Raw genomic sequence first — 21,398 nt, 5'->3', positions numbered from 1 at the left:
AGCAAACGGACAGCTCCATTGTGTAAGACGTGAAGCTTTCAAGTATAGCACTTCGAAAATAATTTCCCAAATGAATCCCGGTGATAGAGGAGGTATGGCTATTGATTTGGAATTTACAAATTTACTAGAGCAGATGAAGGAAATGGATGTCTCAGAGGCTGGGTCCTAGATAATCCAGGAATGGCAGTTTTTAATTTATTATTTCACTTCTGCCTGTGCAATAGGTTGCCCACAAGAATGTTCGTTTAACCACAGAGAAAGTGTATCTGGTCCCCACTTTTTATTGCATTTGTTAAGTAGGCAAATTAATTTTATATGTTTAAGGGATAGATGGTTGAAGATAAAAATCATAAAATCCTCGTACGACCCTGTCTTCCTTGCTCAGAGCTGAACCATATAGAATTCAATGTCAAGTGTAATGGAGAATATAACACTTAGCTTGCCTGTCAGCCCGCAGATCCCGTAAAATCATTTTCTGTTCTCATTTATTATTTTTAGTGTCAATCAGCCCCCGACGAGATGACTAACATCATTCGTACTGGGATCGACTACTCAGTACTTTGCAAACGCAGTTGAAGCGCCTGTCATTGTCTGTACCAGAAGACATAGCCGAGCTTCCAAAAGTTTTGTCTTTTGTGTCGAAATCTTGTTGGAAAAAAGCCCGAGGAAGAGAAAAGCTAGAAAGTTTATTTTTTCCATTTTTCCTGTAAGAATCAAACTGCAGCGAGGCACCGAGATACCGCACACATCACTTCTCAACTCCAAGTGAAGGACGCCGCCTGATTTCCCAGGGAGCCCCTCAACAGAACTGTTTTTGCATAGCTGCGAAAACAATTGGCCTGCTCTCATTGTTTCAGCTTTGTTCCCTCTCTGTTCGAAGGCGCTAAGGGCCACAAATACATCCAAGATGAGAAGCCCCACTAGAAAGATGACAGAACCAAAGCTGAGCCCTGGCTGGGTGGCTCAGGTGGTTACAGGTTCCGTCCCCTGTGAGGGCACATGCAAGAATCAACCGATAAATGTACAAATACATGGAAATCAATGTCTCTCTCTCTCTCTCCTTTTCCATCTCCCTCTGAAATCAACAGCACAACAACAACAACAATAATAATAAAACCCAAGGCTGAACTCAAACAACGCGATAGCTTTATTCCTTGAGTGTTTTCCTTCATCCCACCCTACTCAAATTTCTAAGAAATGCTTTTATAAATACCACTTTTATTTATAGTAGACTCCACTCCAGAAAAGCACTGGATGCAGACTGATAAATTGCGTTATTAGTGATAATAGATTCAAAATCCTTTTACACAAATTAGCTGGTTGAGTTTCAGAAATAACATTAACTAGATAAGACTCAATGGTATTATTTTCATTTAATTCCTGATTAATAAAAAAATTCTAGAGAAATTTATAAAGGCAAATAATGGACTTTCGTTTGTTTTCTATCCTGAAGGTGGGAATTTAAATTTCTGACTTCAGATTACGTGACATGATTCAAATCTCTTTTATTTCCTGAAATTAAAAACTGAAACTATAAAATGTTCTGTTCTATTCTTTCCACTTTTCTGTACATTTTGAAATTTTCAAAAGACTAATGTGGAGAAAAGTGAATGTTACCAAAACAAAACAAAATAAAAGATGGCAAATAATTTTAAAAATTTTTATCAATTTTCCGGTAATAAAATTGTACTTGCATAAACCTAATTTTCTAAGTCAAAATAAATTCTTATGTTGACAAAATAATATTTAAAAAATGAAGATTAACATGTCTAAGAATGGAATTAAAAATGACAACTTCACACTGAGGTTTTCTCCTTGAAGTAATCAGAAACCTCAAAAGAGAATTAAAAAGCATACTGTCTCTGTGAAAAAAGAAGAAATTATAAAATGTTCAAATTTAAAGTTCATGCACAGAAGAAAATAGTTATACAGTTATTCTTTTTTTCAACTGGTGTGATATTGAAAATATCTCCTATTGGTGAGTTGGGTATTGATCAGTAATGAGGGATACAAGCTGTCAATAATCCATGTGTCCTTGTGTGTAGATTTCCTATTAGCTCTAGACTCAACCCGTTTTCTTCAGCACCTACTAGGTGCTGGGATCTATGCTTTATAGTCATTGTCTTTTTCATATTCTCTTTGTTGATTATGTCCTTCGCTTTGGAGACAGCTTGGCTAATATCTAGACATAGACCACATTTGGCATTTTTCTCCTTTTCCTCCAAACAGTAGCCCGCTCCGGAGGGCGAAGCAGTTCACAAACCTTTCCTAGCGGTGAGCTTTTCCTGTTCTCCGTGATTGCAAGGTATTCACCCAAACTGTTGCCCCGTCATTCACTCACTCACTCGTACCTTCGTGAACCTTCATCTTCTCCTCTGCGAATGTGCAGTCCAACACACGTGACCTTGTGCCGTTGTTTTAACGTCCCAAAGCAGCTGGATAGTGTTTGGTCCCTCGCGAGCTCTCGCTAAATGGCCGTAGTCAGCATCACAGAAGTGCAGACTCCATCTCCCACGAGGAGCCAAGCAGGGCATAGGCCAGAGGTCTACTGTTGGCAGGATTCTTACAGGAGAAGAAAAGAATGGTAATATTTATTCAGGGCCTCTCACATGCCTTCTTAAGGGCATTTCACATTGACTGAATGTATCAGTTAATCCTCGCAATTACCCTGAGACGCAGATACTGTGCCTATAATGCCCATTTTACAGATTATAAGGTTAACCTCTTAGAGGTTAAGTAACCAGGATTCCAACCGACATCTACGTCCAAGTGACACCTTTTCTTTATATTAAAAAAGTCGTGTTACCTAACAGATGTCAGGCAATGCACAGCATCAAGCCATTCTAAACATATTCATCAAATGAATGGGCATTTTGCATATTGGAGAGCAGAGAGTAATTCTTATGTTTACAAGTTACTTTTTAAAACTGTATGAATTTATAAGACTATATATATTCATGTTATCACTCACATATAGTTGTATAGGCAAACACTGTAAAAGAGATACAAGTTTCACTTACATTCTGCAAAAGGGAATATATTACAAGAAAAAAGCGCCTCATGTGCATATTCGGCTATGACTTCTTTAATTTCCTTTCTGAGCAAGTTCAGATTCATGCATCTTCAGTTAACTGAAGATTTGATAAGCACGTCCTCCAGAGAGTCCTGGGCACTCGGTCTTGTGTGTGTTTTTCTTTTGGTTAAGAGCTTGTATTTGCATAAGTGCCTTTTGAAAAGTTTCTGTGGGTTTTTTTTTTGTTTTTTTTTGTGTTGTTGGTTTTTTTTTTTCCCTGCATGGATTGAACTTTAGTCAGTGAATGCATTGTGAGACCCATCTTCTCAGTTCTGCCGTGCTGAGGACAGAATCTCTTCGTCTATCAGCTGCCACTTCGTGGAGCTGAGCATCTCCTTCCATGGAGTGTTACCTCTGGAATGAAAACCCTTTATACAGGTTCAGCTGAACCTCCCCCATCACGCCTACCGCTCCCAGCACATGCACACACGCAACAAGCAGCGGAAAAGTTAAGGCTCGGCAACATCATTCAGACGTTTGTAATCAGTAGCTAGGGCTATGTTTCAGCAAACATATAAGACTTTTTTTTTTTTTATCATTTTGAAAAGCAGAGGACTTTTTTTTTGTCTATTACATATTTGGTGCATTGGTGGAAGGATGTCCAAGTAGTAATTTTGTATGTCTGCGTATCGGATTTCACAGAGACAAGTCCCCTTGGGTGGATTTTAACAGGTGACACGGAGGATAGTTTCACTTCTTTCTGAGACATGCAGGAAAGGGGGCGGCCACTTGAGAAGCCCTCTTAGTCTTCGACAGTGACATCCCATTTCCATGTGGCCCCTTTCCCTGACACGATGGCTCACCGGGTGAGCCAGGGCTGATGGATTTCTGCGTGGATCCAGGGAAGCGAAGCCCCTAGGTCAGCTGTAAGCATCATAAACTTCTTTTCATGAAGATTCAATTTGACTTTATTGGTTAGAGTCTGCTCTGAGTTGGAGGGACTGAGAAAAACCAGTTGCTTCTGGTCCTGAAGCCGACGCCCACAAACGAAATGAAAAAATACAGGCAGTTGTTTGTTTCTAAACTCCACAGACCCGCCAACCGCAGCATCCAGGGTTCAAATCCATGAAAACACTCCAACGTGACTGGCTTAGTGATCTCGGACCCAGAGAACGCTTAGTCAAGTTCCACCCTTTCACGGTCTTTATTCAAAGGAGGAAACGATCAGGATTCCAGGAGGCTTCAGAAGTGCCTATGGCCAGCGCTGGCTGGGGTGGCTCAGTGGATTGAGCCCTGGCCTGTGAACCAAAGAGTCGTCAGTTCGATTCCCAGGCAGGGCACATGCCTGGGTTGCAGGCCAGGTCCCCAGTAGGGGGCGCGTGAGAGGCAGCAAACCACACATTGATGTTTCTCTCTCTCTCTTTCTCCCTCCCTTCCCCTCTGTCTAAAAATAAATAAATAAAATCTTAAAGAAAAAAAAAAGTCCACAGCCATAAAAACCCAATTGGAGGCAGGATGGTCCTGAGAACATTTCTGTAGAACAAATTCCACAGAGAATATCCAGCCACTGGACAAGGTTGATAACTCTAAGAAACCTACAGAGGATTTTAATCTTAAAACTGCCTGTGAGAAGAAGAAAGCACCATTTCAGATCTCTGAAACGGGCTTTCTCTTTTTAATTCTCCATGTCGAGATTGTTTGCAGCGAGAGGGAGTTTTCAAATAAGTGGGGCCGGCTCTCCCAGATATAAAAATGGGACTTAACTGTCTGAAACTTTTATGTGCTTGCGAAGATTAGGACCCTGAAAATTTCCTAGAAGAATGCTATTTTGGTAAAAAAATTTTTTGATGTATGCTTTTAAACATACGGATTTCAGCCGAATGAAGCCCTAAATGAAATTGCAAATGCCTTAAAAGTTGACTTTCTCTTCAACACTTCTTATTTAGACTCTAAATTCAATGCTGTAAGAATCACATACCTAGACATTTCAGTAGTCGCCAATTTATTCCCCAATAAGAGAAAATACAGGAAATTGCTATCTCTCTCTCTCTCTCTCTCTCTCTCTCTCTGTCTAAAATCAGTAAGTTAAAAAAAAAAAAAAACAGGCTAAAACTTTGGAGAACTGTTCTTTCACAAAATTAACAAAACATTTTCTACCTTGGGGACATTTTCACACATTTAGTTTTACTAGGAATTATTTTTTCAGGGGTTATTACATAAAGGGTCATTAAATAAATAAGCTAAAATACTAGAAGACTGAGAATGTTAATTAAGATTTTTAAGAAGTTGCTAAGGAAAAGAATCAGTTGCAACTCATGAAAAATGATCAACAAACAACCATAGGTTATTTTAAAGGTTTTATTTAACACTGGATACTGTGTAATTTACATTACATATATATAAAGATGAATATATATACTTAATTCTGAGGGAATCATGCCTCATTATTAGTGAATTTTGGAAATAAAATTTCCTAGATTTTTGTCTCTCCATTATTATTTTTCCAATTTACATTCGTCAAACTTGAAACAACCCAGGCTAAAGGGAAGAACATTGTTTGTTTGGTCACAATTTTTAAATAAATATCTGGAAAGGCCAGTAGAGTACTGTTAGTCAGCACTTTTATTTTGACAACCTGATTGGACATAGTGTATTACAGTTGTGTTTAAAAAAATCGGTATTCTTAAATTTTCTACAGAGAAAAAAATCTGAAACTGGAGAAATTGTGGGGCAATGTGGCTGACAGGTTCCAAATATGAATAGCTACTATTAGATTCTTAACGGTGCCACTTAAAAATATGAAATGTCATCTTATAGCTTGGTTTGACCAAGTTCAGACACGGGCGCTCCCGAGAGACACGTGATCTTCAGAACCGGTCCCAGAGCCACGAGGGCAAAAGCCGAGCCGAGCACCATGCAAACATTCTAGTTTCCCTGATGGACTCACGTGTGTGACTCATTCATAAGAGCAATTATAAGCAACAGTGCAAGTTAGGGACCCCAAAGATGATCGCATGCGGGATGGGGCGATAATATTAATGTCTCCCAATTATACTTCTAAGGTTTAAACATCCTTTTCCTGATGCCCAGAGTAGACAGATCCTTACAAAGTCTCCTATCTCTCTTCTTCATGGTCTTCGTATGGTTTGTACTTATATGTACTTATATGCCTGCCTGATAATATTACGAGAGCCTCTTTCTTCCACCAGCATTGCTTACTCTAAACTGCGGTGCTTCCTCAGCGTCCTCAGCGCCTGTCATAGCAACTGCCATATAGTAGGTGCTCAGTAAATTTTTGTTGGGTGAATGAAGGGGTCCATTAAATGATTCAAGTGTTTTCTTGTATACCTCAGACCAGTGGGTGGTTCAGATTCAAGAGCCCTCAGAAGTGAGCTAGCTAATCTTAGCTTAAAAACATTACTTCAATTTTGGGGAACATACCGCCAAAGGTATTTTAAAAGCTTCCAAAACCTTTTCATGGAAATCTTTTCGACTCAGCTGAAAGAGGAAGCAGGTTTCGGGAAAACCACAAATGTCTTGGAGCAGAATTTGTTTGTTAATGTCAGTAAAATATTTCCATCAAGCAATTATTTTTGTATTTATCGCAAGAAAGGACTCAGTCCATGAGATCTGAGAAGATTTTCTGAGCTGGGCAGATTATATGGGCAAAATAAAAAGCAGAAGGCTGTTATGTAAATAAAATGGCTAGTTATTAATTCCCTATTAGCTATAACTATAAAATTTGAATAACAAAACAGCATGTCTCACTGTAAAAAATATTACAGGTACATTAATTTAAAAAGAAAACCAACGCTTGACTCTATTGAAGGTTTCTCTCCTTTCCTCAAACATCAATGCAATTCTAATTTAAAATAACCAATTTGCTTGTAAAACAAATGTTATACATCACTTAAAAACTGACTTTCTAATAATACCTCCGAGTTTTCTTGTGGTCTGTATATTTAAGTATTTACATATATATTACTAACCCCTATTAATTTTACATTGCAATCGGTGGAGGCCTTAAATTTTATTTTTAGCTAGAGAATTGCTCCTGCTGCAAGATCCATTTCAAGATAAAATTAATTTTAACCTGCTAATAGGAAGATAGAATTTTAAATCACATTCAAATTTGACATTTTAGTTAATGCTTTCTTTCCATATTTTCTTCCAAGTATATATTTAACCTGGGATTTTTATGTCTTTTCACTTTATAAAGTCTTTTAACCTTAGTTTGGTTAAGTTTTAAGGATTTATTTGATTTCTCTAACCAAAAGCTAGTAACTAAACATTTGCCAATTTTTATCATAATCCCATAAACATCAGAGCACACTAGTTCTTTTAAAAAAATCATCTAACATTTTGGACAGTGTTTTCACAGGGTTGGTTTGTTATTGATTAAAACAATCCTTTGCTTGAAGATATATTTATTAGTCGCGCAAACAGTACGCATGGCTAACAACTTTCTTACATAACACACACAAAAATTGTAACTCGGCAATGCGTTAAAGCTCAAATAAATTTTCAGACTTTTCCAAGGGGTTCAGGCTGAAAGAATGAGAAATAAATAACCTGAGTCTTCTCCTTGGCCACTGTGGGCATGGTATTCCACGGGGGATATTGTTATTGTGCCTGACAAGTCAATTAGGTCCCATTCACAAATGTTCCGAGGCCTGCAATATTAATAAGACTGCATATTGCCCCCTGAGAAGTGCTCCCTTAACTCCTGGCACGGAGCAGGCCCAGGAAGTGGCCGTGAATATAATTCTAACTCCGACTCGGGGACAACCAGCGTGGCTGCTTGTCCCTGCGCCGCCTTTAATTCCAGGGGCATCAAAGGGAAGCTCCCGCGCCTCGGAAAATAACTCCAGCCCCGCGTCTCTGATAAAATAAAATGCTTACCCACAGACATAAATTACCATGGAAATAAAAAGAGAGCCCAAAAGAAAAAAAAAAAATGACACAGTTTCCTAATGCTCTTAAATCAAAGTAGCGGAGGTAGCGGCGCGCGGCGAGCAGAGCTGGTGACGGACGCAGCCTGCTGCTGGGTGGGTAATCTTGGAACGCTTTTATCCAACAGGTTTGCCCCCTCGATGACAGGGAGGGTATGCTTCATAATTTTCGAGAGCGGAGCATTTTAATAGCCATATCTGGGGATGCCCGCTTGGACATTTTTGCGCTGGAGACATAAAGAATTAGAATTCAGTTGCTCTGTGAGCTGAGCGGCCGCGAATCTCTTGACCCAATGGCATTCCAAGCGCCAAGCCCAACAGCGCCCCTCTCACCTGGACGTGGCCCATTTATAAACATCAGTTCTTGCAATGTTTCCAATTTTCCCGTCAACCCTTCCTTCCTCCTTCCTTTCCTCTTTCCTAACCCTCTTTCCAATTCCCTTCTTATTGATACAAGAGAAACAATTCCCATTCAAAATAAGCACCCGAAAGTGCATTGGAAAGCAAAGGCCTCCGGCAACTCTCGCTTTCTCAGGGCCGGCGTTGCACACCGTGTGTTTCGCGTCTTTGTGGGTCTTGTTCTTCAGGAGAACATACATTCAGGAGAACATTTTGTGTATGTACATGCACAAAAATGGAACGCTGTCCTTGCACGTGGCGGCTGTCCACAGTAGGTCTAGTGAAACATCCCTGGATGACAGATGTGTTAAATGAAGGCACAAATATTCTTCTTACTCCAAATTTCCTGGCCTTTGCTTACCTATATGTGGAAATACGGTAGGAATAAATACGCAACATGCCTATAGCTTGTCTATTGACTCTTAAGGTAATTTATACCATGCTAGAGTACATAAAATACCGCATGCAATTTTCTCCCAAACACACATTTTAGGCTCCTGTTGAACTTAATGAAAGCTTCCCTGTGATGAATCTCAGGATAAAGCTGATCTTCCTTGATTATTTTTGTCAAAGTGCAGGCCATGAAGCTGACTGCATAGGGGAGCCGTGCTGACCCCAATTCTCATACAAACGGGCCTCTGACCCTGACTGGGTTTGGCGAAGCTCTTAGGTCTCCCTCCCTCCCTTATCTTCCTAGGAACCAAGCAGAGGCCCTTCCAAGGGGTTTCTCCAAGGTTCCTTCGAACTAAAAAAAAACATACTGTCCCTCTGCCCCTCTTTCTTGGAGAAGTCATAGATATTTGCTGCATTCCGAGTTACATGGTTAGTCCCGTGACCGAGGCTGGGCACAGATGAAACAAAATATCCTCCCCTTCCCCCTTTGTAGAATCTGCAATATATTACAGAACTAAGTGATACATAGACCATTGACTTTAATTTCATGTTTTGGTGTCTCGAGTTTGGATAATGAGCCTGTTTGTTCGAAATCCAATTATCCATTCTCTTTTCTCATCCTCAGCTACGTACGCGAAGACATTCAGTAGGCGCTCGCTCACGCCACTCCCCCACCCCACAAACACATAAAGAAAGCTTTTTTGAGAGAGTTGGGATTCCAAGGGAGGGAAGGGGCTGACTTCAAAGCTAAGGCGTTATTCCAGGTCTCAGAACCAGTATGGGGGAAGTGCAAAATCAGAAGTGGGAAAATCAAACACCCAGAAGTTTCGTGTGGAGAGAACAGAGGGAGCCTTGAGGGCGAGGGTCTTCAGAAGGGGCGCTGTAGAGACATTTTTCGAACCAGGATTGAATGGCCGCACCAAGAGAGACAAAGACCGGCATTAATCTCTGAAAAGAGCCAACGAAGACACAACCGTAATAAAGATATTGCGATGGCTCAAACGCTCCCCTTGTTTTCCTCAATTAAGGACCAAACTGGGCAAGGTTCAAATATCTACCTACGAAGGGGCCCCGAAGTTAGACACTGGGTAGCCGTCCAATTATTTCTGCATAGTCGTCAGCTGGGCGTCTGTTCTCTCATCAAAGCAACGTGACATTTAAGACACAGAGTCAAACAGATGGCTGTATTTTGTTCCACTGGACTTTAATGAAAAAGTCCACATTCTTTTGTGGCAGAGAAAAAGGGATTATTGCCTTAGAGGACATTTATCATGGAGGGACTAAGATAACGCTACATTAAAGAATTGAAATGGAAAATGGAATACGGAGATGATTTCACTTTGAGAGAGAGAGAGAGAGAGAGAGAGGATGTTTAGATAATGTGAAACATTCCAAACTCATAAAAACTCAGTCAGGATCCACTTAAAATCCCAGGTACCCTGGTAAAACATAAGAAAATTCAGTTGACCTGATTCAATGCAAATATCAAGAAATATTCTTTTTAATTAAATATTTAGAGAGAGGGAAAAGGAGGGAGAGAAACATCGATCAGCTGCCTCTTGGACTGAACCCACAACCCACGCCTGTGCCCTGACCAGGAATTGAACTGGTGATATTTTGCTTTGCAGGACGATACTCAACCAAATGAGCCACACTGGTCAGGGCTCAAGAAATGCCGCACCAGGTTTTCCTTTAAAAAAGGACATGTGCAAAGAGGTAGAATTTATACGAAATTGCCATAAGGAGAAGATGGCAAAAATGTAAATGTTCAGAAAACCTCAGCTTTTTGCGCTCAACAATTCCCAAATGCCAATGGTAGTCTCATTTTTGACAGGTCACGTGGTCTCCCTTGCGAGAGGTAATCCAGGGTGCGCCTTTATGGGCTTGCCAAAAGGGAAGTCATTCATCAGCATTTAGTGATTTAAAAAAAAAAAATGCAATGCAAAGGGTTTTGAAATTCCTGGTTTTGGAATTGCCATTTTCCAAATACTTATCTGTGTATCATTTTCAAAGGGAAAGGACAGAGGAGGCTGGATGGACGCGGTTCTTTTCCAAAGCTCATTAACTGAATGCAAATAAATTGTCAACTCATAATGCAGTGCGCTTTAATTAAAAATGGGTACATGTGATATAATAAAGACGAGCGAATGACCTTGACTTGGAATTTGATAACCTTTTATAAAAATCATTCTTAAGCAGGAGCAGACAGGAGGCACAAGAGCATTTGAGTATGTTTGTAAATGTAGGCGCTTTTTCAGTAATTATCTTTATAAGTAAAGTCACACATGGAGGGCCGAGATCGCTAAGGCTTGGGATTCACGGGCTGTGCCAGGTATGGGCTGTGGTGTCCCATCCAGCACAGTGCCACTGAGGGACCTGTGACTGATGGTCTCCAAAGAGGCCTTTATTAGTTCACTCAGGAGCCTACGACACAGGTGGCTTCCAATCCCGGGTTTTAAGTGCATCTTCTTATAACTACAGGCAAAGGAGAAATCGGTGGGCTTGCCTCTAACTCATAATAAAAAAACAAAACCGACAGCACTGATTGTCAGATAAACATAAAGGGAAGTGATCGGTGACCTTGACTTTGACAAATACGAAAGGTTCTTAAGCAGCACATGGGAGAATGCTTACCTGGTACCTTGGATGTGTCTATTTCCCCCACTTGATATTGGAGTCCATTAATTTATAGAACATAAAAAAGCAATTCTCTGTGCTCCGTTAGCAGGATAAATAGAAAATCAGTGGAATTCTTTTTTTTTTAAAAAAACCTTCTTATTATTATAGACTTTATTTTTTAAACCCTCTTATTATTATAGACTTTACTACTATTCAGGCATATTTTGCTGGATATTTTTGCATGCCAAAGCTTTTTCAGCAAAATGAGATCATACTATATACACTGTTTTGGCATCTATTTTTTCCAATTGATGATTTATATGCTTCCATTTGGTAAATTTAGAGAGCAAATAAAATGGCCACAAAGCTGAATGAACAAAGCACTGTGGCATCACCTATTTCTTGCAGAAGTGGGCAGGTGCATTGAAAAGCAGGCTTATTTCAATATTTCTCTCCTCATTCTCTTGCTTTCGGTACTGTATGGATGAATACAAATTTTTTCCCAAGACATCTTATATTTAAAAAATGAGATGGAAGATTCAATGCTTAGTGGTTTGCTTTGTTTCCAAATAAGGCTCCTGGTAAATAATTAGCATGAATATATGCTCATATATTATAATAATTTGAGATTATTTTCATCATCCTCATTCCTGGAGAGAGTTATGAGTTGCTTTTCTTATTACAGCTCTGCTAAACATTCCAAAATAATGAGGAAAATGGTTCATAATCCAGGTGTTAATGATTTTCTCAATCTCTGATTTTCATGTACATATGTGAAAAAAATCAGAGAGGTTTACTTTTTTTCTGGGGCAAAATTTACTAAGCTTTTTAAAAAAAACCTAGTGCAATTATAATCAGATCAGTGTTTTAAGTCATTTGGTTTAAAAAACGAAGTACTTGTTTAAAAACTAGCAAGAAGTCTGTGTCAATTTTACTGCCTATGAGGTATTTATCAAACAAGCATATTATTGCTCTTCGGAGTCAGGTACTAAGATTTATTATAATAACACAGTTAACATTTAAAAATAGAAAAACGTACAGAGTGCTTTCGGTAGCTCAGGCGCTGGAATAAGTACTCTGTGAGAATTATTTACACCTCACAAAATACAATACAAAATACCTTGAGGTACAGACAGTATTATTGTATTCATTTTACATTTGCTGGAAAACAAAGGAAAGTTAAAATGTGTTGCTACTGGGGCGGAGGCGAATTTTAAAATGTACCTTTCTCGAAGAAACAAGCGTAGGAAGGTACCTAGTGGCCTACGCCGTCCACATGTGATGGTTTTAGAATGTGCCTTCGGAAAAGTCGTCTACAGTAGTTGACTGCAGCTACAGGGTAGAAATACCTTCTAAGGGAGTTGCCTTTTTTCCTCTGAATAGGAGGAGCCAGAAAATATCACGTGATCAGCGTCACGTGAGCACCTTGAATTTTGCCTTAAGTATTGAGGATAATGTATATGAGGCAGTTTAGATTACTGGGCCTTTGAGGGTCTTCATATACACATCAGCTTGAAGGACCACCCCCCACCAAAAAAAACCCCCAAAACCCTACTTTGCTTATGTACATTCTCTTGGGTATCTGGAGTTACTTTAAATTTCTGCCTCTGTTAAAGCTGATGGGCTGATTCATTTAACGGGCTCATTTGAAAACAGACAGAAGAAAAGGCACGTAAAGGACATCCATGAAAGACTTATAGTTTGATGGTCTTTTTTTTGAAATAAAATAATAATTTGTTTCTACAGAAATGTCTTATGGTGAGTCTGATCCTCAGGTAGCCAGAAATCTATAACGTGACTCGAAGAATGAATCTTAATGATACAGTTTTAGCCATGACTGAAACTATTCAAACATTTTAGGGGTGCATGCAATTAGTGACTAAAATATGTGAATGTTGAATGAAGAAAATCAGAGTTCAAAAAAATAAGCATTCTACTTAATTTCTAGAATAAAAGATTCTCGGCCTATAATAACTGCTGCAATGTGTAGCCACTGATTAGATAGTTCCTAGGTGGTTACTAAGCGAAATCAGGGCGGGAAGAAAAGGCCACGTGTTACTTCCAGAGCTTGGATTTGAGAAGATTTTAAAAAGTTATCCGAAGTCAAGACCACCTATTCCAACTCAGTTATCTAAAAACAATATTGAAAATGGTATTTAATAATGACTGTAAGAATGGTTACCTTTAATTGCTGGGCAACTCATGTTATGCCAAGCACTTTACCTGAGTGAGTTTAACTCTCGCAATAATTAGTTTTACTCCTTCTTTGCAGGTGGGGAAACGAAGGCCTCAGAGAGATTCAAGTCGGGTCCCCTAACCCCGGGTCTCACAACCAGCACTGGGTAGTTCTGGATTTCAAAGCAGGTCCCTTTTTAAGTCCAAGCATCTGACTTTCTCATTACAGGCCCTCCCACACTTTCTGAGGTTCAGCTCAACTTTACCCCAAATATTTGATAAAACCTATTAAATTTTCCAAAGTAGCTATGGAGCTTCCCCTAAGTATTGCCCATTGTGATCATACAATGTTGCATAGTACATGCAATGGGACATAGAGACCATAACACCATTTTCTACCCTCTGGAACCTTCAAGACAAGTAGGGAGAGGGTAAGACAGTGATTACGGTCAGGTAACGGTGTATACCCATTAGAAGAGTGAATTTCTTTTTTAAAAAGCAATTTTTTAATTGATCTTGAGAGAGAGAAAAAAAGAGAGAGAGAGATTGATTTGTTGTTCCACTTCTCAATGCATTTACTGGTTGCTTCTTGTATGTGCTCTGACTAAGGATTGAACCCACAACGTTGGTGTATTGGGCGATTCTCTAACCAACTGAGCTACCCAGCCAGGGCGTAAAGCAATGCTCCCTGTGTGTACCATGTGTCCCTGTGACGTGCAGAGAAAACTCAACAAAGTGAAATAAGGACAAGGGAGTGAATCCCATTCATCGCTCTTTCTTGAGTTTCCATTATGACTGAATTACTGGATTTTGACATGTGTTTGTCTCAAGTTACCTAGATTTGATTTCCTTACTCAGCCACAGAATGCAATGTGCTGTCATACGCTGAAATTCACATTCACTGCTCCAGTCTGATTATCTGCGATTATACGTTTAACAAAATCAAGAGAAAAGAGTGTTAAATGTTATAATCAACACTTAAGACTTGAAAAATTATCATTAAACTTTATAGGATAATGAAAAATCATGGGATGTACTTAATATGTTTAGTATCTGAAATTATTGCCCAGACAATACAGAAAAGCAGCTTCTGAAAAGTGTTGGCAACTCTAATATTTTTCCAGAATGGTATGTTCTGTACAAATAAATATCAAACTTCCACACCTCTATTTGTACATAAATTCCTCATTTCCTCTAATATCGGAAGAAACCTTTTTATGGAATCAGGAAACTGAGTGGTTATTTGCCCAGAAGCCTAAAATGTGCACATTGGGGATTGTCAAGTAGGTATCATTATGAGAAAACCTCATGCTTCAAGACAGTTTCATACCAGCCACACAATTTACCGTAATAGAAATTCTCTCTCCATAAATGCCAAGCACCCAAAGACACTTGTGCAGCAAAGCCCAGCAAGCACCATGGGTCTTAACGCATAATAGGTACTCACCAAAGGGTTTTTTTGTTTTTAGTAAAAGAATGGATAATAGACATTTGAAAAATCCTGAAGCATATATTGCCACACTTATAATGAGTCACAAATATTACTTTATCATTATTTTTTACTTGATGGATTTTAAAGAAAGAGAGAAACATCAGTTTGGTGTTCTGCTGAGTGATGCATGCATTGGTTGATTCTTGCATGTGCCCTGACTGGGGGTCGAACCCACAACCTTGGCGTATGGGCGTGATGCTCTAACCAACAGAGCCGCTCGGCCAGGGCCTCACACATATTACTTTAAAAACTTTCTTCCTGGGGGATGCTTCAGGATATTCAAAGAGCAAGAAGGACTGCAAAAACGAACACTGCATTAATGGTTCGACCTTGACCTTGACCTGGATGTTCCAGATGCTGCAAGTCCATCGATGAACGACCGCAGAGCCTGCACGATGAACTTGCAGTCACGTCCATTAGGACATTAAACAGAGCTAGAGTTGGGCTTTGCAGGGGCAACCCATTACCTGATCGGACAGCGGGGTTTGGTAGTGCGGATTTGTGTGGCTAAAGCACTTTCTAGACTCTCTTTAAACCCCAGTGGAAGCAGTTATTTGCTGGCCCTGAACCAGTTTGCTGAGAGCTGGTCTAGCTCTCAAAATGGCCAGCAGGTTGACTTTCTACAGGTGCAACTTGGCTTTCATTTGGGTTTCCTATATAACCAGCAAAGGGGACATGAGAAAAGAGGACAACTAGGAGAGGAGACCCAGTTCCCCGCGCCTCCCTCGTTCCTCATGCCGCAGGCTGAAGTTGCGTTGTGGGTTAGTCAACAAACAATGAGGAGTCTTCTGGCTTCGTGGCACCAGGAAAGCAAGGAGTCTCCCTCGCTGAAGGAGCCAAGGCTGGGTTGGCATTGAAGGCTCTACCCACGACCGGATCTGGGGATCCTTGGCGCAAACCTTGTTGTGTTCTGGGTCCTTTCCGCCTCTGCCATTGGGCAGGGCTTCCTTCCAGGTTGCTACTACCTCCTTGATTCACTGTGCGACAAAGCAAGAGACATGCTAAAGAAGAAGGTGCCCTTTTAATAAAACAGGGCTCTTGCCTTTGGACATTGGGGGAGCAACTTCAACTCTCCGTATCTGGGTTTTTAATCTGGAAAATGGGGCTAAAAATGCTTCCTTTTTCTTATGACTTGTTGCAAGAGTCAGAGAATATAGTACGTGTAACAGAACTAGTCATCAGATATCATTTTTCTCATTATTAGAATCAGTCGTTGGCCCTGACTGCATAGCTCAGTTGGTTAGGGCATCATCCTGAGACACCAAGGGTGTGGGTTCAATCCCTGCTCAGTGCATATGCAGGAATCAATCAGTGAATGCACCAATATGTAGAACAACAAATCAATGTTTCTTTTTTTCATCTCTCTCTCAAATCAATTAAAAAAATTTTTTTAAATCATTAGTCATCCACAGTGACCTGGATTCTCCTTCTCACCCCAACTGCTGACTGCACCCCAGTGGCCAGAAGGACACCCGAGAAGTCACCCAGCCTTGCAATCCAGGTGGTGGCCTAGTATCCCATTTTTGTGCAGTAGTGTTGCTAACTATAGCCCAAGTTCTTACACTATTAATTTCCTCTCCTTCATTATTGGACCCATTTTCTGTTTCCTTGGCTTTTGTTAAAATGATGACAAAAATAAATAGTACTGCCCTGGCTAGGTAGCTTAACTGGTTAGAGCGTCATCCCGATATGCTAAGGTTATGGGTTCGATCCCCAGTCAGGGCCCATACAAGCAGCAACCCATGAATGCACACATAAGAGGAACAACAAATCGATGTTCCTCTTTCTCTAAAATTAAAAAAAAAAAGAATAGTATTATACATTGTACAAGGCAGAGTTACAAGCAGGATCTCAGGTCATCCTCTCAAAGCCTGGGACCATTATTCTCATTTTATCCATGGAAAATGGAAGCTGAGCAGGAACGGGAAAATCGCCTCCAGTAATTCAGTCGGCGTTGTTGGACTCTGGTTTTGCACACATCATTGTTTGCTGCGTCTCTGCCTTGTCCGTTTTTGGAAAATGGTTGGTTTTGTGCAAGAGCATCAGTGAAGCTTGGGATAAATGGACAAGTGAGTAAACTTTGAGTTTGGAAAAAGGCAGAATGGGCACATGGAGTTGAGGGTCTATAGAAGGGGTCTCTGGAATCTCAAAAAGGGACCCAGCCCTCAAGTTCATGGGGGTGTAGGCGCCCCCTCCCTTCGAATCTGGAACCTATGAATCTAGAATCCAAGTTGACCAATCTTCCAACTTTTTAATAAAGAGAGCTTTCTTTGAAAATCAACCAGGGGTCTGCACATTGAAAAACATGAGTTCTCCATGGCCCACAAGCAGGACATAAACAAGAGCTCAAATTATTGCCCTTTCTCTTTCATTTGCCTTCTTGTAATTGATCATAGGGGACCAGAAGACATTTTTCAAATGACCCCTGACTGGCTCAAATATTGAAAGCGTTAACATACAAGGATCGATTCTTTCATTATAAGACCTAGAACTGTTAAAAAGAGTAAGGGTCTTTCATCTCTTTTCCTTTTTAAAATTTTAAGTATCTACTATAGCTGAGTATATACCAGATCCTCCCACATATTACAAGAGCACTGAAATCGGACAATCATTCCTCATTCCTGGCCTTTGATTTTTAGATCCATGCATGTTAAAAAAAAAAAAAAAAAAAAAAGACGGAAAACCAAACATGTGTGCTGCCTTTTAATAAAGATCATATTAAAAATTCAATAAATAGCAGTATCTCTGATCTCTTAACAAAAGCTTCTGGTGTACAGGAAATTAAATGAAAAAAAAAAAAACCTTGTTAATCCTTTTTGATTTTTGTACATTGTAGCTAGAAGCAGAATTCTTTCACTCACAGATTCCTGCCTCTCCCCCCACCCCACCCCCTTTTAACATTTAAAAAAATCTTTTCTTGCACAAACGTTGTCTGGGCAACACTGTAAATGCTGCTCGATTCTGGGAAACATGTTAAAATAAAGGGGGGTGGGGAGGGTGCAGGGAGCAAGCAGGCCCGTCACTGTCTCGGCCTGGTCGCCTTGCAGGGAGGAACCCACCTCGAACCAGGTGATAACCCGATAGTCTTTATCTTGTCTTCCCCCTGCCTCCCTGAAGCCTGCCAACATTTCTGCTGACTGTTAGGCATTTTAAATGTCCCCCCTGAGCCCTAACCTCACCCCCTTCCTCTTCTTGTCAGCTGGAATGTCTCCGAGCTGTCAGAAGCTTGTTGCTTATTGATGTTTCCTTGTGTTTTATGTCTTTTCTGAGATATGACAGGCTCTGACACAGCGCCGATTTCTATCGGCGGCTTCTGGAGAGGCCTAAGATTTTTGTAGTTGCACAATCCACATCTCGAGCACACTTCACAGGCCGCTGCCTGATGAAAACGTTTCAGGAGAGGCCTCCAAACAGCCACGGAGGTTTTCACAAGGCTTCAAAAAACACCTGTGCATGCCCACGCGCGCGAGTGCACACCCCCCCACACCCCCCCATACCGCGCCTTAGTCCCCCCCTCCCCCCGCCTTTTGTTATAAGAAAAGCAAGAACAGAGAGTGACCTCCTCAGCCAAAGGTTCTGACACCGAATCAAATCCCTTTAGACCTGAACTGACAGGCTCAGGCTGGCTTGAGATTACGTTATCACATCTCCAAACGGGGCTCTGATGGACCTCCGGACTCCCTGCATCTAAAGGGTTGGCGATTTCACCGCATTGCCTATTAAGTCAAGTTCTGATGACCTGTCAAGACTGAAAGCTTATGGCCCCGGAATAAAGAGGGAGGAGAGAGATGGAAATGAGACGTGGAGCTTGCGAGCCTGTGAGGAACTCCTCTCTTGTTATTTCCAAGGCTGGCCTTGCGGAGGTTAAAAATATTAGGAAATTATTCTGGGCAAATCCCATGTGATTTCCTGAAACTTATATAAATGACCAGTTTTATACCCCGCTGGCTGTCTTGAAACCGCGCAAATCAACTAGGAGGTTCTGGATACCAAAGGCGTTTGATTTAGTCCCTGAAGACAACCCTCAAATTCCCAGAAACCCAAGCACGAGTGTGGTACACCTTTTCTGCATGTGCCTGGCAATTTGAACAAACTTGATCTAGTGAAAGAATCTCTTTGCCTCTGTTGCTCTGATTGAAAAACAGTAATGCTGAGGCATTGTTCCTGGGAAAAAGGTGGCATTTCATTGGTCCTTTGAACTTTAAAAGTCAAGCAATGCTATTGACGTGAGCTGCTAAACAAAGCAACAAATAAGGCAACAAGATTTTGATGCTGACTACCAGATTTCAAAAATTCCCAGTGGCCAGTGTGTCTTTCTCATATATTACAATACATCCCTCACTGACCCGCAATTAATGTTTGTAATACACTTAAGGATTTCTGGGAGGCAAAACACTGAAATTATAATATTATGCCAAAGGCATCTAGAATGAAAATATTTCTTGATGGAGAAATATCTAACGTGGAATAGGCCTTCATCGAAGAACCTCAGAAAACAACAACAACACAATTTTTTTTTTTTTGGATTGGTAGTCTTTGTAGGGAAAGCATGGAGCCAGAAAGAGAATATAAGTTGGAGGTTTGTAAATGTTGGCCCCGGGGTCGGTGCGGGCTACAGCCTCAATCTTTGTGCTAATGTTTCAAAAGAGAGATTTCAGATTGCGTCTCGGGGGGGAACAATCAACCATTCTGGAAATGTGACTGGCTTTTTGTCACAGAAGCCCTCATTGGACCAGCCCTGCCCCGTACAGGGGACACAGCGACACACCAATTTTATCTCTTCTTATATTTAGGGTCTGGCCACTATAGCATCTGATTTAAAACAAACAAACAAACAAACAAACAAAAGCCCTCACCACAATCCTAATTTGAAGTCAGGCACCCTCGTTTCTGGATGTCAACTCTGTCCCTTACTAACCATGTCACTTCAGCCACCTTCCTTCACTCTTGCTGATGTCCTTCATTCCAAAATGTCAAGAATAAGTGCCACCTCAAGTGGTATTTTCATGATTGGTTGACATTACACATGTAAAATGCTTGGCTCATTTAAAAAAACAAACGCCTTCGATACTGGTTAGCTCTGCTTTCCTTCCGCTCTGTAGAGGACAGAAATGTGACCATCTTCCTATGTGCCTTCTGTCCACGTCGGCTTCCTTACTGTGCTAAGTTGGACTTTTAGTGGTTTTGGTTTAAAAAAAAAAATTGCCTGCCTCGAAGCCACGTTGAGGGAAAATGACCGCTAAAAAAAGTGTTCCTCCGCCTTCATTCCATTTTTAAAGTGTTGTGATATTTTTAACAATATTAATACAATAACAGTAGCATGCGTTTATTGGGTTAGTCTGTATTTTATGACTTACTATCGAATTTATGGCTTGTTTCCCCCAGTACTGTCACTATTAATTTTTGTTCCCATTTTTTTCATCAGCTGGAACATTGTCATAGGCCTATTGCGTGCTCCTGATAAGCAGCCTCTGCTATTATTATTTCAGGGCTGCTTATCGGCAGTCAACACATCTCCCCAAATTATTTTTTTTAGAACAACTACGTTATCAATTTAACCCCTCAGTGGCCAAAAGGGTCCCTTCCTTTCAGCCACGCAGAGGCATTCTGGCGCGGGATGCTCTGAAGTCAGAGAATTAGGAAGGCGGCTGGAAAGGGGGCTGTCGCTCCGTTCAATAGTGCGGGGCGCGGCTGGGCGCGGGGAGGGGATGCCTTCACAGGGAGACTTGAAGAAAGACGTTTATATTGGCCCTGACTCCTGACCCGGCGCCGAGAACGGCAGCCCTGGAGCCAGGGCTGGTGGGGAGAGAGAGGCTGGCTGGGAACTCCCAGGGATTACAAACTCTCTGCAAATGACTGCCAATTTGGCCTAGTCTCAGCTGACTGCCTGCCCAACAGGGAGGGGACGGCTGTAATAAAGCAGTTTAGTGGGGAAAAGATATTGCTTCAAGCTCCCAAGGCCTCGCGTCTATTTTATGACAACATTATTCACTCCCCCATCCACACGGATACACGCGCGCGCGCACCTGCACAGACGCGCACGCGCACAGACGTGCAAACGCTCACATGGTAACCGGGGGGTATTATAATTTGGGGGGCAGAGGATGAGGTCCGTGTCCAAACCGGAAACGTTCTAGTTTAAAGCTAGAATTCAAATGATCCCAGAGCACTTTGGCACTTTTCTTCTCTTGTTAAGTAACGGGGAGAAGCTGGAAGGAGAATACCAGGAGGCTACCCTTGGATTGGAGGGGAGGTTCTGTTGCCCCGCGCTGTTGGGGTCCTGGGCCGCTCTCCGCAGCAGCCTTTCTGATGCTTTCATTCGGACGAGCGTTTGAGCCGTGGAGATGCTCAGAGG

Source organism: Pteronotus mesoamericanus, unplaced genomic scaffold, assembly GCF_021234165.1.
Source record: "Pteronotus mesoamericanus isolate MK-2021 breed Mesoamerican mustached bat unplaced genomic scaffold, CSHL_Meso_final scaffold_582, whole genome shotgun sequence".
Classification (NCBI taxonomy): domain Eukaryota; kingdom Metazoa; phylum Chordata; class Mammalia; order Chiroptera; family Mormoopidae; genus Pteronotus; species Pteronotus mesoamericanus.
Note: the sequence above shows the minus strand (reverse complement) of the source record.